The following is a 13,070-nucleotide window of genomic DNA, read 5'->3' as shown; positions in this document are numbered from 1 at the left end:
TGCTCGATCCTAGGTTTAAAGCCTACGTTGTATCTCTCTTTCCAGCAGACACAAGTCTGCAGATGTTCATAGACCTGCTGGTAAGACAATTGTCAAGTCAAGCGGAACGTGACCCGCCAACAGCTCCTCCTTCATTTTCTACCGCCACTGGAGCTGCCAGGAAAAGGGCAGTCAGGAACAAGTGCTGACATCTGGTCTGGATTGAAGGACCTCTCAACGATTACTGACATGTCGATACTGTCACTGCATATGATTCTGTCGCCATTTAAAGAATGGTAGAGGATTATATGAGTGACAGCATCACTGTAGGCATGTCAGACAGTCCGTATGTATAATGGCAGGAAAAAGAGGCAATTTGGAGGCCCTTGCACAAACTGGCTTTATTTTACCTAAGTTGCCCCCCCTCCCGTGTGTACTCCGAAAGAGTGATTAGTGCAGCCGGTCACCTTGTCAGCGATCGGTGTAGGAGGTTACTTCCAGAAAATGTGGAGAAGATGATGTTCATCAAAATGAATTATAATAAATTCCTCCATGGGACATTTACCAGCAATTGCCTCCAGAAAGTACACAGGGACCTGTGATGGTGGATTCCAGTGGGGACGAATTAATACTCTGTGAGGAGGAGGATGTATACAGTGAAAGGGGTGATGAATCGGGGGATGAGGATGAGGTGGACATCTTGCCTCTGTAGAGCCAGTTTGTGCAAGGAGAGATTGATTGCTTCTTTTTTGGTGGGGGCCCAAACCAACCAGTCATTTTAGCCACAGTCGTGTGGCAGAACCTGTCACTGAAATGATTGATTTGTTAAAGTGCGCATGTCCTGTTTATATAACATAAGGGTTGGTGGGAGGGCCCAAGGACAATTCCATCTTGCACCTCTTTTTTTTATTTATCTTTGCATCATGTGCTGTTTGGGGACTATTTTTTAAGTGCCATCCTGTCTGACACTGCAGTGCCACTCCTAGATGGGCCAGGTGTTTGTGCCGCCCACTTGGGTCGCTTAGCATAGTCATCCAGCGACCTTGGTGCAAATTTTAGGACTAAAAATAATATTGTGAGGTGTGAGGTGTTCAGAATAGAATGGAAATGAGTGGAAATTATGGTTATTGAGGTTAATAGTACTTTAGGATCAAAATTAACCCCAAATTCTATGATTTAAATTGTTTTTGAGGGTTTTTTGAAAAAAAATAAAAACCTGAATCCAAAACGCGTCGAATCCGACAAAAATTCGAAAGGGAGGTTTTGCCAAAACGCATCCGAATCCAAAACACGACCGCGGAACCGAATACAAAACCAAACACAATACCCGAAAAGTGTCCTGTGCACATCTCTAATAATTTCTAGAGATGTGAGGCGGGCACTTTTCATGTTTTGTGTTTTGGTTTTGGTTCTGGTTCCATGCTCGTGTTTTGGATCATGTATTGGTTTTGCCAAAACCACACTTTCATGTTTTGGTTTTGGTTTTGGATCTGGATGATTTTTTTTTTTTTGGGGGGGGGGAACTACTAAAATCACAGAATTTGAGGGTAATTTTGATCCTACGGTATTATTAACCTCAATAACTTTCATTTCCACTCATTTCCAATCTATTCTGAACACCTCACACCTCACAATATTGTTTTTAGGCCAAAAGGTTGCACCAAGGTGGCTGTATGACTAAGCTAAGCGACACAAGTGTGCGCCACAAACACCTGGCCCATCTAGGAGTGGGACTGCAGTGTCAGGCAGGATGGCAGATTTAAAAATAGTCCTCAAACAGCACATGATGCAAAGAAGAAAAAGAGGTTCAATGAGGTAGCTGGATGGCTAAGCTAAGCGACAAAAGTGTGTGGCACAATTACCTGGCCCATCTAGGAATGGCACTGCAGTGTCAGACAGGATGGCACTTAAAAAAAATAGTCCCCAAACAGCACATCATGCAAAGAAGAAAGAGAGGTGCAATGAGGTAGCTGTATAACTAAGCTAAGCGACACAAGTGTGCGCCACAAACACCTGGCCCATCTAAAAGGAATACCACCTAAGTGGTTACCTGGCGCTAGATGAGGGGGTTCACCACAGCTGCTAAACAACAAAGGGTTGGTCAGACCCAAACGGTAAATACACAAAAAAGCAAGGTAGCGCTAATGGTCATAAATGAGAAAAGAAGGTCATAAAAACAACACAAATTTAATTAAAAAGAGCAAGAATTGATATAAAAACATAGTGTGCACTTAGTAAATGAATAATCTCCTGTAAATATAGATGAACGTAACTCCCACTACGTATACTGGTAGTAGATGTAGGAAGACTCATATAACCTGTTCCATTAGGTTTAGTCCCAATACAGTTCCATAGGAGGGTAATACAACACAGTTCAGAGAAGTATATTTACCACCGATATTGGCAAGGTAATTAAGCGAAAACAGCGTCCGCAAAGGCAGTTCCTTGTTGGGTGGCAACTTGTGTTGGTTGTCGATTTAGACAGTCCTCCATCCAATGGATTCTAAGCTTGGTAGCAAGATGCGACTTGGTTCAGGTAGAAGTCTTCCAATCGCTCCCACTGAGCGATTGGAAGACTTCTACCTGAACCAAGTCCCATCTTGCTACCAAGCTTAGAATCCATTGGATGGAGGACTGTCTAAATCGACAACCAACACAAGTTGCCACCCAACAAGGAACTGCCTTTGCGGACGCTGTTTTCGCTTAATTACCTTGCCAATATCGGTGGTAAATATACTTCTCTGAACTGTGTTGTATTACCCTCCTATGGAACTGTATTGGGACTAAACCTAATGGAACAGGTTATATGAGTCTTCCTACATCTACTACCAGTATACGTAGTGGGAGTTACGTTCATCTATATTTACAGGAGATTATTCATTTACTAAGTGCACACTATGTTTTTATATCAATTCTTGCTCTTTTTAATTAAATTTGTGTTGTTTTTATGACCTTCTTTTCTCATTTATGACCATTCGTGCTACCTTGCTTTTTTGTGTACCTGGCCCATCTAGGAGTGGCACTGCAGTGGTAGACAGGATGGCACTTAAAAAAAATTGTCCCCAAACAGCACATCATGCAAAGAAGAAAAAGAGGTGCAATGAAGTAGCCGTATGACTAAGCTAAGCGACACAAATGTGTGGAACAAACACCTGGCCCATCTAGGAGTGGCACTGCAGTGGCAGACAGGATGGCACTTAAAAAAATATATATATAGTCCCCAAACAGCACATCATGCAAATAAATAAAAGAGGTGCAATGAGGTAGCTGTATGACTAAGCTAAGCAACACAAGTGTGCGGCACAAACACCTTGCCCATCTAGGAGTGGCACTGCAGTGTCAGACAGGATGGCACTTAAAAAAATATTCCCCAAACAGCACATCATGCAATAAGTAAAAGATATGCAGAGGCAGCTGTATTACTAAGCTAAGCGACACAAGTGTGCAGCACAAACACCTGGTCCATCTAGGGTTGTCAATGCAGTCCCACTGCACTAATGGCAGATACCGGGCACACGTCTAACACCAACATAGCTGTCAAGGCCTCAGTTACCCGCTTTGCAACAGGATGACTGCTGTCATATTTTATCTTCCTCGCAAAGGACTGTTGGACAGTAATTTGGTTAGTTGAAGTAGTACAAGTGGTCTTCCGACTTTACCTCTGGGATGGTGATCGACTCCCAGCAGCAACAACAGCAACGGCAGCAGCAGTAGGAGGAAGTGGTTATTGATATTTCCCTATTTTATCCTCCAAATTTTTGTTCTCCATTATTTTTCTGCAGTTATATAACAAAATGCAGCAAAGGAGAGCATACCTCTACACCACACAGGGCAAACCCTGTAAAAATTATTTGGATTAAATTTTAAAAACCTTTTTATTTGGAGTAAATAATATACAGCACAGGACAGCACCACTGAACTTATATGGCAGCACCACTGGACATTTACGGCAGTATCACTGGATTTATACGGCAGTACCACTGGACTGGATTTATAAGCCAGTACCACTGGACATATGTGGCAGTATCACTGGATTTATACAGCAGTACCACTGGACTGGGTTTATAAGCCAGTACCACTGGATTTATACGGCAGTACCACTGGATTTATAAAGCAGTACTACTGGACTTATACGGCAGTACCTCTGGACATATATGGCAGCATCTCTGCAAATATATGGCAGTACCACTGGACATATACGGCAGTACCACTGGACTGGATTTATACACCAGAACCACTGGATTTATACGGCAGTACCCCTGGACATATATGGCAGTACCACTGGATATATATGGCAGGATCACTGGACTAAAATGGCAGTACTGCTGGACATATATGGCAGTATCACTGGACTGGATTTATACGGCAGTACCACTGGACATATACAGCAGTATCACTGGACTGGATTTATATGCCAGTACCACTGGATTTATACAGCAGTACCACTGAACATATACGGCAGTATCACTGGAATTGTATGGCAGTATCGCTGGACATATACGGCAGTATTACTGGACATATACGGCAGTATCAGCGGACTTATATGGCAGTATCACTGGACTGGATTTATACGTCAGAACCACTCTATTTATACGCCAGTACCACTGGATTTATACGGCAGTACCACTGGACATATATGGCAGTATCACTGGAATTATATAGCAGTACCACTAAACATATACGGCAGTATCACTGGACTGGACTTCTATGACTGTACCACTGGACATATACAGCAGTATCGCTGGACATATACGGCAGTATCACTGGACATACACGGCAGTATCACTGGACTGGATTTATACACCAGAAAAACTGGATTTAACTGGAAGTACCACTGGACATATATGTCAGTTTCACTGCAATTGTACGGCAGTACCACTGGACATATACGGCAGTATCACTAGACATATATGGCAGTAACACTGGACTTATACTGCAGTGTCACTGGACTGGATTTGTACGCCAGTACCACTGGATTTATACGGCAGTACCACTGGACTTATACAGCAGTACCACTGGACATATACGGCAGTATCATGGGAATTATATGGCAGTACCACTGGACATATACGGCAGTAACACTGGACTGGATTTATACGCCAGTACCGCTGGATTTATACTGCAGTACCACTGGAATTATACGGCAGTACCCCTGGACATATATGGCAGTAGCACTGGAATAATATGGCAGTACCACTGGACAAATATGGCAGGATCACTGGACTGGACATATATGGCAGTACTACTTGACATATATGGTAGTATCACTGGACTGGACATATACGGCAGTATTCACTAGATTTATACGGCAGTATCACTGGACTAGATTTATATGGCAGTACCACTGGACATATATGGCAGTATCACTGGACATATATGGCAGTATCACTGGACTTATATGGCAGAATCACTGGACTGGATTTATACGCCAATACCACTAGATTTATACAGCAGTACCACTGGACATATACGGCAGTATCACTGGAATTATATGGAAGTACCACTGGACATATACAGTAGTATCACTAGACTGGATTTATATGGCAGTACATCTGGACATATATACGGCAGTATCAATGGACTGGATGTATACGGCAGTACCACTGGACTTATACGACAGTACCACTGGACATATATGGCAGTATCACTGGACTGTATTTATATGCCAGAACCACTAGATTTATACGGCACTACCACTGGACATATATATGTCACTTTCACTGCAATTATATGGCAGTACCAATGGACATATATGGCAGTATCACTGGACTTATATGGCAGTATCACTGGACTGGATTTATACACCAGTACCACTGGATTTATACGGCAATACCACTGGACTTATATGGCAGTTTCATTGGAATTATATGGCCGTACCACTGGACATATGGCAGGATCACTGGACATATAGAGCAGTATCACTGGACTTATACGGCAGTATCACTGGACCGGATTTATACGCCAGTACTGGATTTATACGGCAGTACAACTGGACATATACGGCAGTATCACTGGACTGGACTTTTATGGCAGTACCACTTGACATATACAGCAGTATCACTGGACTTGATTTATATGGCAGTGCCACTGGACATATATGGCAGTATCACTGGACTATGTTTATACGCCAGTATCACTGGAATTATATGGCAGTACCACTGGACATATATACGGCAGTATCACTGGAGTTATACGACAGTATCACTGGGCTGGATTTATACACCAGTACCACTGGAATTATACGGCAGTACCACTGGATTTATATAGCAGTTTCACCTGAATTATATAGCAGTACCACTGGACATATACGGCAGTATCACTGGACTCATACTGCAGTATCACTGGACTGGATTTATAAGACAATACCACTGGATTTATACGGCAGTACCACTGGACATATATGGCAGTATCACTGGACTCTACTTATATAGCAGCACGAGTGGACATATACGGCAGTACCACTGGACATATACGGCAGTATCACTGAAATTATATGGCAGGACCCTGGACATATACGGCAGTATCACTGGACATATAGGGCACTATCACTAGACTTATACAGCAGTATCACTGGACTGGATTTATACGCCAGTACCACTGGATTTATACAGCATTACTACTGGACTGGATTTATACACAAGTACCACTGGTTTTCTATGGCAGTACAACTGGACATATACAGCAGTATCACTGCACTGGATTTATGAGGCAGAACATCTGGACATATACGGCAGTATCAATGGTCTGGATATATACGGCAGTACCACTGGACATATATGGCAGTATTACTGGACTGGATTTATATGCCAGAACTACTAGATTTATACAGCAGTACCACTGGACAAATATGTCGCTTTCACTGGAATTATTTGGCAGTACCACTGGACATATATGGCAGTATCACTGGACATATTTTTGCAGTATCACTGGACTAATATGGCAGTATCACTGGACTGGGATTTATACGCCAGTTCCACTGGATTTATACGGCAGTACCACTAGACTTATAAGGCAGTACCACTGGTCATATACGGCAGTATCACTGGAATTATATGGCAGTACCACTGAACATATATATGGCAGCATCACTGGACTGTACTTATATGGCAGTACCACTGGACATATATGGCAGTATCACTGGACTTGATTTATACGGTAGTACCACTGTACATATATGGCAGTATCAGTGGAATGGATTTATAAGACATTACCACTGGATTTATACGGCAGTACCACTGGACATATATATACGGCAGTATCACTGGAAATATATGGCAGTACCACTAGACATATACGGCAGTATCACTGTACATATACGGTACTATCACTGGACATATACGGCACTATCACTGGACTTATATGGCAGTATCTCTGGACTGGATTTATACACCATTACCACTGGATTTATATGGCAGTACCACTGGACATATATGTCAGTTTCACTGGAATTGATTGGCAGTACCACTGGACATATATGGCAGAATCACTGGACATATACGGCAGTATCACTGGATTTATATGGCAGTATCATTGGACTGGATTTAAACACCAGTACCACTGGATTTATACGGCAGTAATACTGGACTTATACAGCAGTGCCACTGGACATATATGGCAGTATCACTGGAATTATATGGCAGTACCACTGGACATACATGGCAATATCACTGGACTGGACTTATATGGCAGTACCACTGGACATATACGGCAGTATCACTGGACTGAATTTATACGGCAGTACCACTGGACTTATATGGTAGTACCACTGGACATATACGGCAGTATCACTGGAATTATATGGCAGTACCACTGGACATATATGGAAGTATCACTGGACTGGATTTATACGGCAGTACCTCTGGACATATACGGCAGTATCACTGGACATATACGCAAGGTACCACTGGACTGTATTTATACACCAGTACCACTGGATTTATACGGCAGTACCACTGGACATATACGGCAGTATCACTGTACTGGATTTATATGCCAGTACCACTGAATTTATACAGCAGTATCACTGGTTTTCTATGGCAGTACCACTGGACATATACAGCAGTATCACTGCACTGGATTTATGAGGCAGTACATCTGGACATATACGGCAGTATCAATGGTCTGGATATATACGGCAGTACCACTGGACATATATGGCAGTATCACTGGACTGGATTTATATGCCCGAACTACTAGATTTATACGGCAGTACCACTGGACATATATGTCGCTTTCACTGGAATTATTTGGCAGTATACCTGGATATATATGGCAGTATCACTGGACATATACGGCAGTATCACTGGACTTATACGGCAGTATCACTGGACTGGGATTTATACGCCAGTACCACTGGATTTATACAGCAGTACCACTAGACTTATAAGGCAGTACCACTGGTCATATACGGCAGTATCACTGGAATTATATGGCAGTACCACTGAACATATATATGGCAGCATCACTGGACTGTACTTATGTGGCAGTACCACTGGACATATACGGCAGTATCACTGGACTTGATTTATATGGTAGTACCACTGTACATATATGGCAGTATCAGTGGAATAGATTTATACGACATTACCACTGGATTTATACGGCAGTACCACTGGACATATTTATACGGCAGTATCACTGGAAATATATGGCAGTACCACTGAACATATATATGGCAGCATCACTGGACTGTACTTATGTGGCAGTACCACTGGACATATACGGCAGTATCACTGTACATATACGGCACTATCACTGGACATATACGGCACTATCACTGGACATATACGGCACTATCACTGGACTTATATGGCAGTATCTCTGGACTGGATTTATACACCATTACCACTGGATTTATATGGCAGTACCACTGGACATATATGTCAGTTTCACTGGAATTAATTGGCAGTACCACTGGACATATATGGCAGAATCACTGGACATATACGGCAGTATCACTGGATTTATATGGCAGTATCATTGGACTGGATTTAAACACCAGTACCACTGTATTTATACGGCAGTAATACTGGACTTATACAGCAGTACCACTGGACATTTATGGCAGTATCACTGGAATTATATGGCAGTACCACTGGACATATATGGCAATATCACTGGACTGGACTTATAAGGCAGTGCCACTGGACTTATACGGCAATATCACTGGACTGGACTTATACGGCAGTACCACTGGACATATACGGCAGTATCACTGGACTGAATTTATACGGCAGTACTACTGGACTTATATGGTAGTACCACTGGACATATACGGCAGTATCACTGGAATTATATGGCAGTACCACTGGACATATTTACAGCAGTTTCACTGGACATATATGGAAGTATCACTGGACTGGATTTATACGGCAGTATCACTGGACATATACGCAAGGTACCACTGGACTGTATTAATACACCAGTACCACTGGATTTATACGGCAGTACCAGTGGACATATATTCGGCATTATCACTGGAATTATATGGCAGTACCACTGGACATATACGGCAGTATCACTGTACTGGATTTGTATGCCAGTACCACTGAATTTATACAGCAGTACCACTGGTCATATACAGCAGTATCACTGGATTTATATGGAATTATCACTGGACTTATACGACAGTATCACTGTACTGGATTTATATACCAGTACCACTGGATTTATATGGCAGTACCACTGGACATATACGGCAGTATCACTGAAATTATATGGCAGTACCACTGGACATATATGGCAGTATCACTGGACTTATACAGCATTATCACTGGACTGAATTTATACACCAGTACCACTGTATGTATACGGCAGTATCACTGAACATATACGGCAGTATCACTGGACAGATACGGCAGTACCACTGGACTTATATGGCAGCACAGGGACACCACCACTGCACTGATGCAGGACAACACAGCACCACTGCAATGGACTTATACAGCAGCAGCAGTGGACATATGGCAGCATAGGACACCACCACTGTGACTGGACTGATGCAGCACAAGACACTACCACTGGACAGACGCATGACAACACAGGATCACTACACTGGATTTATACAGCTACACTGGACATATGGCAGCAGAGGACACCACCACTGTGACTGGACTGGTGCAGCATAAGACACTACACTGGACTGAGCAGCACAAGACAGCACTGGAATCACCACCCCACTTTCTTTCCCGCATAGACACTGAGGACAGAGACACGTCCTCTTGCTACACTCTCCAGTGCCCAGTGGCGGTTCTTGCCACGGGCAAGCAGGACTTTTGCCCGGGGCGCCGCCTTTGCCCGGGGCGCTGTGTCCCCCGTCCGCCTCCGCTGCCCGCTGCCGTCCCCGTCCTCCTCGGCGCCTCCTGTGAAGGGAACTAGACGCTATGCGTCTAGTTTCCCTTCGTGGAGAGTAACTGCTGAGCGGTGCATAGCGTCTAGTTTCTCTTCGTGGAGAGGACCTTTTGCTGTGCGGTGCGCGATGACGTCATCGCGCACCGCTCAGCATTCAAGCGGCGCTTTCAATGTACAGGGGGCGTGACTCACCACGCCCCCTGTATTAGGCCACGCCCCTTTCCTGCCCGGGGCGCTCTGCGCCCTTGAACCGGCCCTGCCAGTGCCGGAGGTAAAATGGTGGTGACGTGCGGCTCCTTATATGGGATCCAAAACCCATGAGAATCCGACAGCGGGATGATGACATTTTGCCTCGTTCTGGTTTCCGAGTCAGGTGAGAAAACTCGAGCCGTGCTCGGATCCAGGCTCAGGTAGTGAAGTCTGGTAGAACCAGAAAGTATTTTTCCTATGGTGCTGCAATGGAAGCAGCAAAAGATGGTACTTAATAGGTCACCAACCTATTATGGCAAATAGAAAAAAGAAAAGTACAATCTCACTTTGCGCGTCCAAATGTTCAAACTGTTCAATGATCCTCACAATGGAGTATGAAAATTTTTCAAACCAACATGAAACAAAAAATAAAACACAACATAGTGTAATAATGCAAATATAAAATATATGGATAAAGTTCCTCCCAATGTGTAGGAAAGATGATGATGGTGGCAAAATAGTCCCAAATCCAAGATCCACCTCCGTCTGAGAAAGGTCACCCGAATGAATGTCAGAAAAGAGTCCTTACATGTGTGCTTACTTTTATACAAATGATGCGAAGCACGAAAAGGTTTCTTTAAGGCTCCGGGGTCATTCGTCACTGTATGAGTAGGAGCCACTTTTTTCTCATATTAAAACTATAAAACCAAAAAAAGGGACCAATATTAGAAGCAAAAAACTCATTTATTTAAGAGTTGTAAAAGATCAAAGTGGTGGACAAACAGCCATACCATAAATGGAAATGATGTTGTAAAATTGACATATATATCCGGATATTAATATGCCAAACAGATTCTCATGTATGGATGGTAATGGTTGAACGCAACATATCACACTGTATCAACGCGTTTCGATGCACTGCGGCATCTTTATCAAGATTTCCAGTGTGAAAAACACTGACATGTAGAATTCAGCTCCTGATACAGTGTTATACATGGCATTCAACCATTACCATCCATACATGAGAATCTGTTTGGCATATTAATATATATTAATATTAGTGCCGTGTGGCATTGAAGAAATGGGTGAAAGCACTGCTAATGGAGTGGATTTCTGAAAAGAAAATAGTTGGGACAATTGAATCTGCTGTTGCTTGAGTATACCCCCAGTGACCCCTGTTGGTATAACCAGCACTGGGGAAACTGGAGACCCTCTTGCAATGAGAGTTCAAATAGAATAGATAGGTGCCAATTAGTATAAAAGATGGTAAATGTTAAATGCAGGAGAAAACACAGTACAGTATGTGCATTTTGTGATCTAAATTGTCACATAGGCTCAGTGTCACTCAGTTGTTGTGAGATAAACTGGATGCAATAGCAGTGAGATCAAGTAGCGTAACACACTCATTGGGAAAAATTAAAATGTTTGAAAAGTCGGTTGGGTATCTGTTTTTTCCTGTCTATTAGATAGGAAAAAACAGACACCCAACTGATTTTTCAAACATTTGAATCATTAGTTTGGTCCTCTACCTACACTACCTGGTATTCCCAGAGGGTCTCCCATCTAAGTCCTGACTAGGCCCAACACTGCATAGCTTCAAATATCAGATGAGATTCGGCATATCCAGTGTGGTATGGCTGTAGGTGTGTAGGACCACTGTGTCCTACACATAAGAGAAGAGCTGTTCCGGCAATGACACAGGTGTCCTTTTACACTTGCATGGACATTGGCCTGTGCAGGCACAATTGTTTCATTATAGATCTATTTCTTTCCAACATTAACACAATATCCAATATGACCACTTACATCAGGTACAAAATGCTCTACTCCTGGACTATACTCTTAATTTTATGATTGCTGTCAACTGTGTTGAAACAACTTTTTTTTTTTAATACATATTTGATTATACTGTAGAACTGCAACACAATCAATAAATACAATATGAGAATATCTTAAAAACACAATAATTTAAATCAGTTTTTTTATAAAAAATTATGTTTTTCAAGTTATACCATGAAGTAAGGCAAACGGATATGAGTTTTCCTAGCTAAGGTAGCCATATACTAAAGAATTTCCCTGTTCTACTGTCTTTAGTAAAAGACATCTCTAACCAGTCCATATAAAATAGGTGGACCCCTATTGGTATGAATAGCGATAAAGATAAAGTGTCAGAGGACACCCATTGTGATAAAATAGTTTTTTAGCTGCAGCTGCAAATTTTGCTAATTATAGTTTTTACCCTCTAGACAAAGAAAATTTTGATGATGTGGAATTTATGTTCCATAGGGCCCACTCAGGATTTATTTTGAACAGAATACATATGATAGCCCAGCAGATGGGATGCCGGCTGACAGTATACTAACAGTGTCGTCCCGTCTGCCGGCGGGTGGGCTAGGAAATCTTACCCTTTTCCTCGCAGCCCCAGTTGTGAGAGAAAATGAAGGAGGAGCTGTTGACGGGTCACGTTCTGCTTGAGTTGCCAATTTTCTCACCAGCAGGTCTTTGAACCTCTGCAGACTTGTGTCTGCAGGAAAGAGAGATACAACCTAGGC

At 42.6% G+C, this 13,070-nt stretch overlaps 1 pseudogene; it reads right to left on the bottom strand.

The window, feature by feature from the left end:
* Positions 1-12,044: 12,044 nt before the first annotated feature.
* LOC135052206 (5S ribosomal RNA) lies at positions 12,045-12,163 on the bottom strand (annotated as a pseudogene).
* Between the last annotated feature and the right edge of the window lie 907 nt (positions 12,164-13,070).

Source organism: Pseudophryne corroboree, chromosome 2 (assembly GCF_028390025.1).
Source record: "Pseudophryne corroboree isolate aPseCor3 chromosome 2, aPseCor3.hap2, whole genome shotgun sequence".
NCBI classification, from domain to species: domain Eukaryota; kingdom Metazoa; phylum Chordata; class Amphibia; order Anura; family Myobatrachidae; genus Pseudophryne; species Pseudophryne corroboree.
Note: the sequence above shows the minus strand (reverse complement) of the source record. Positions and strands in the feature narration are given on the sequence as shown.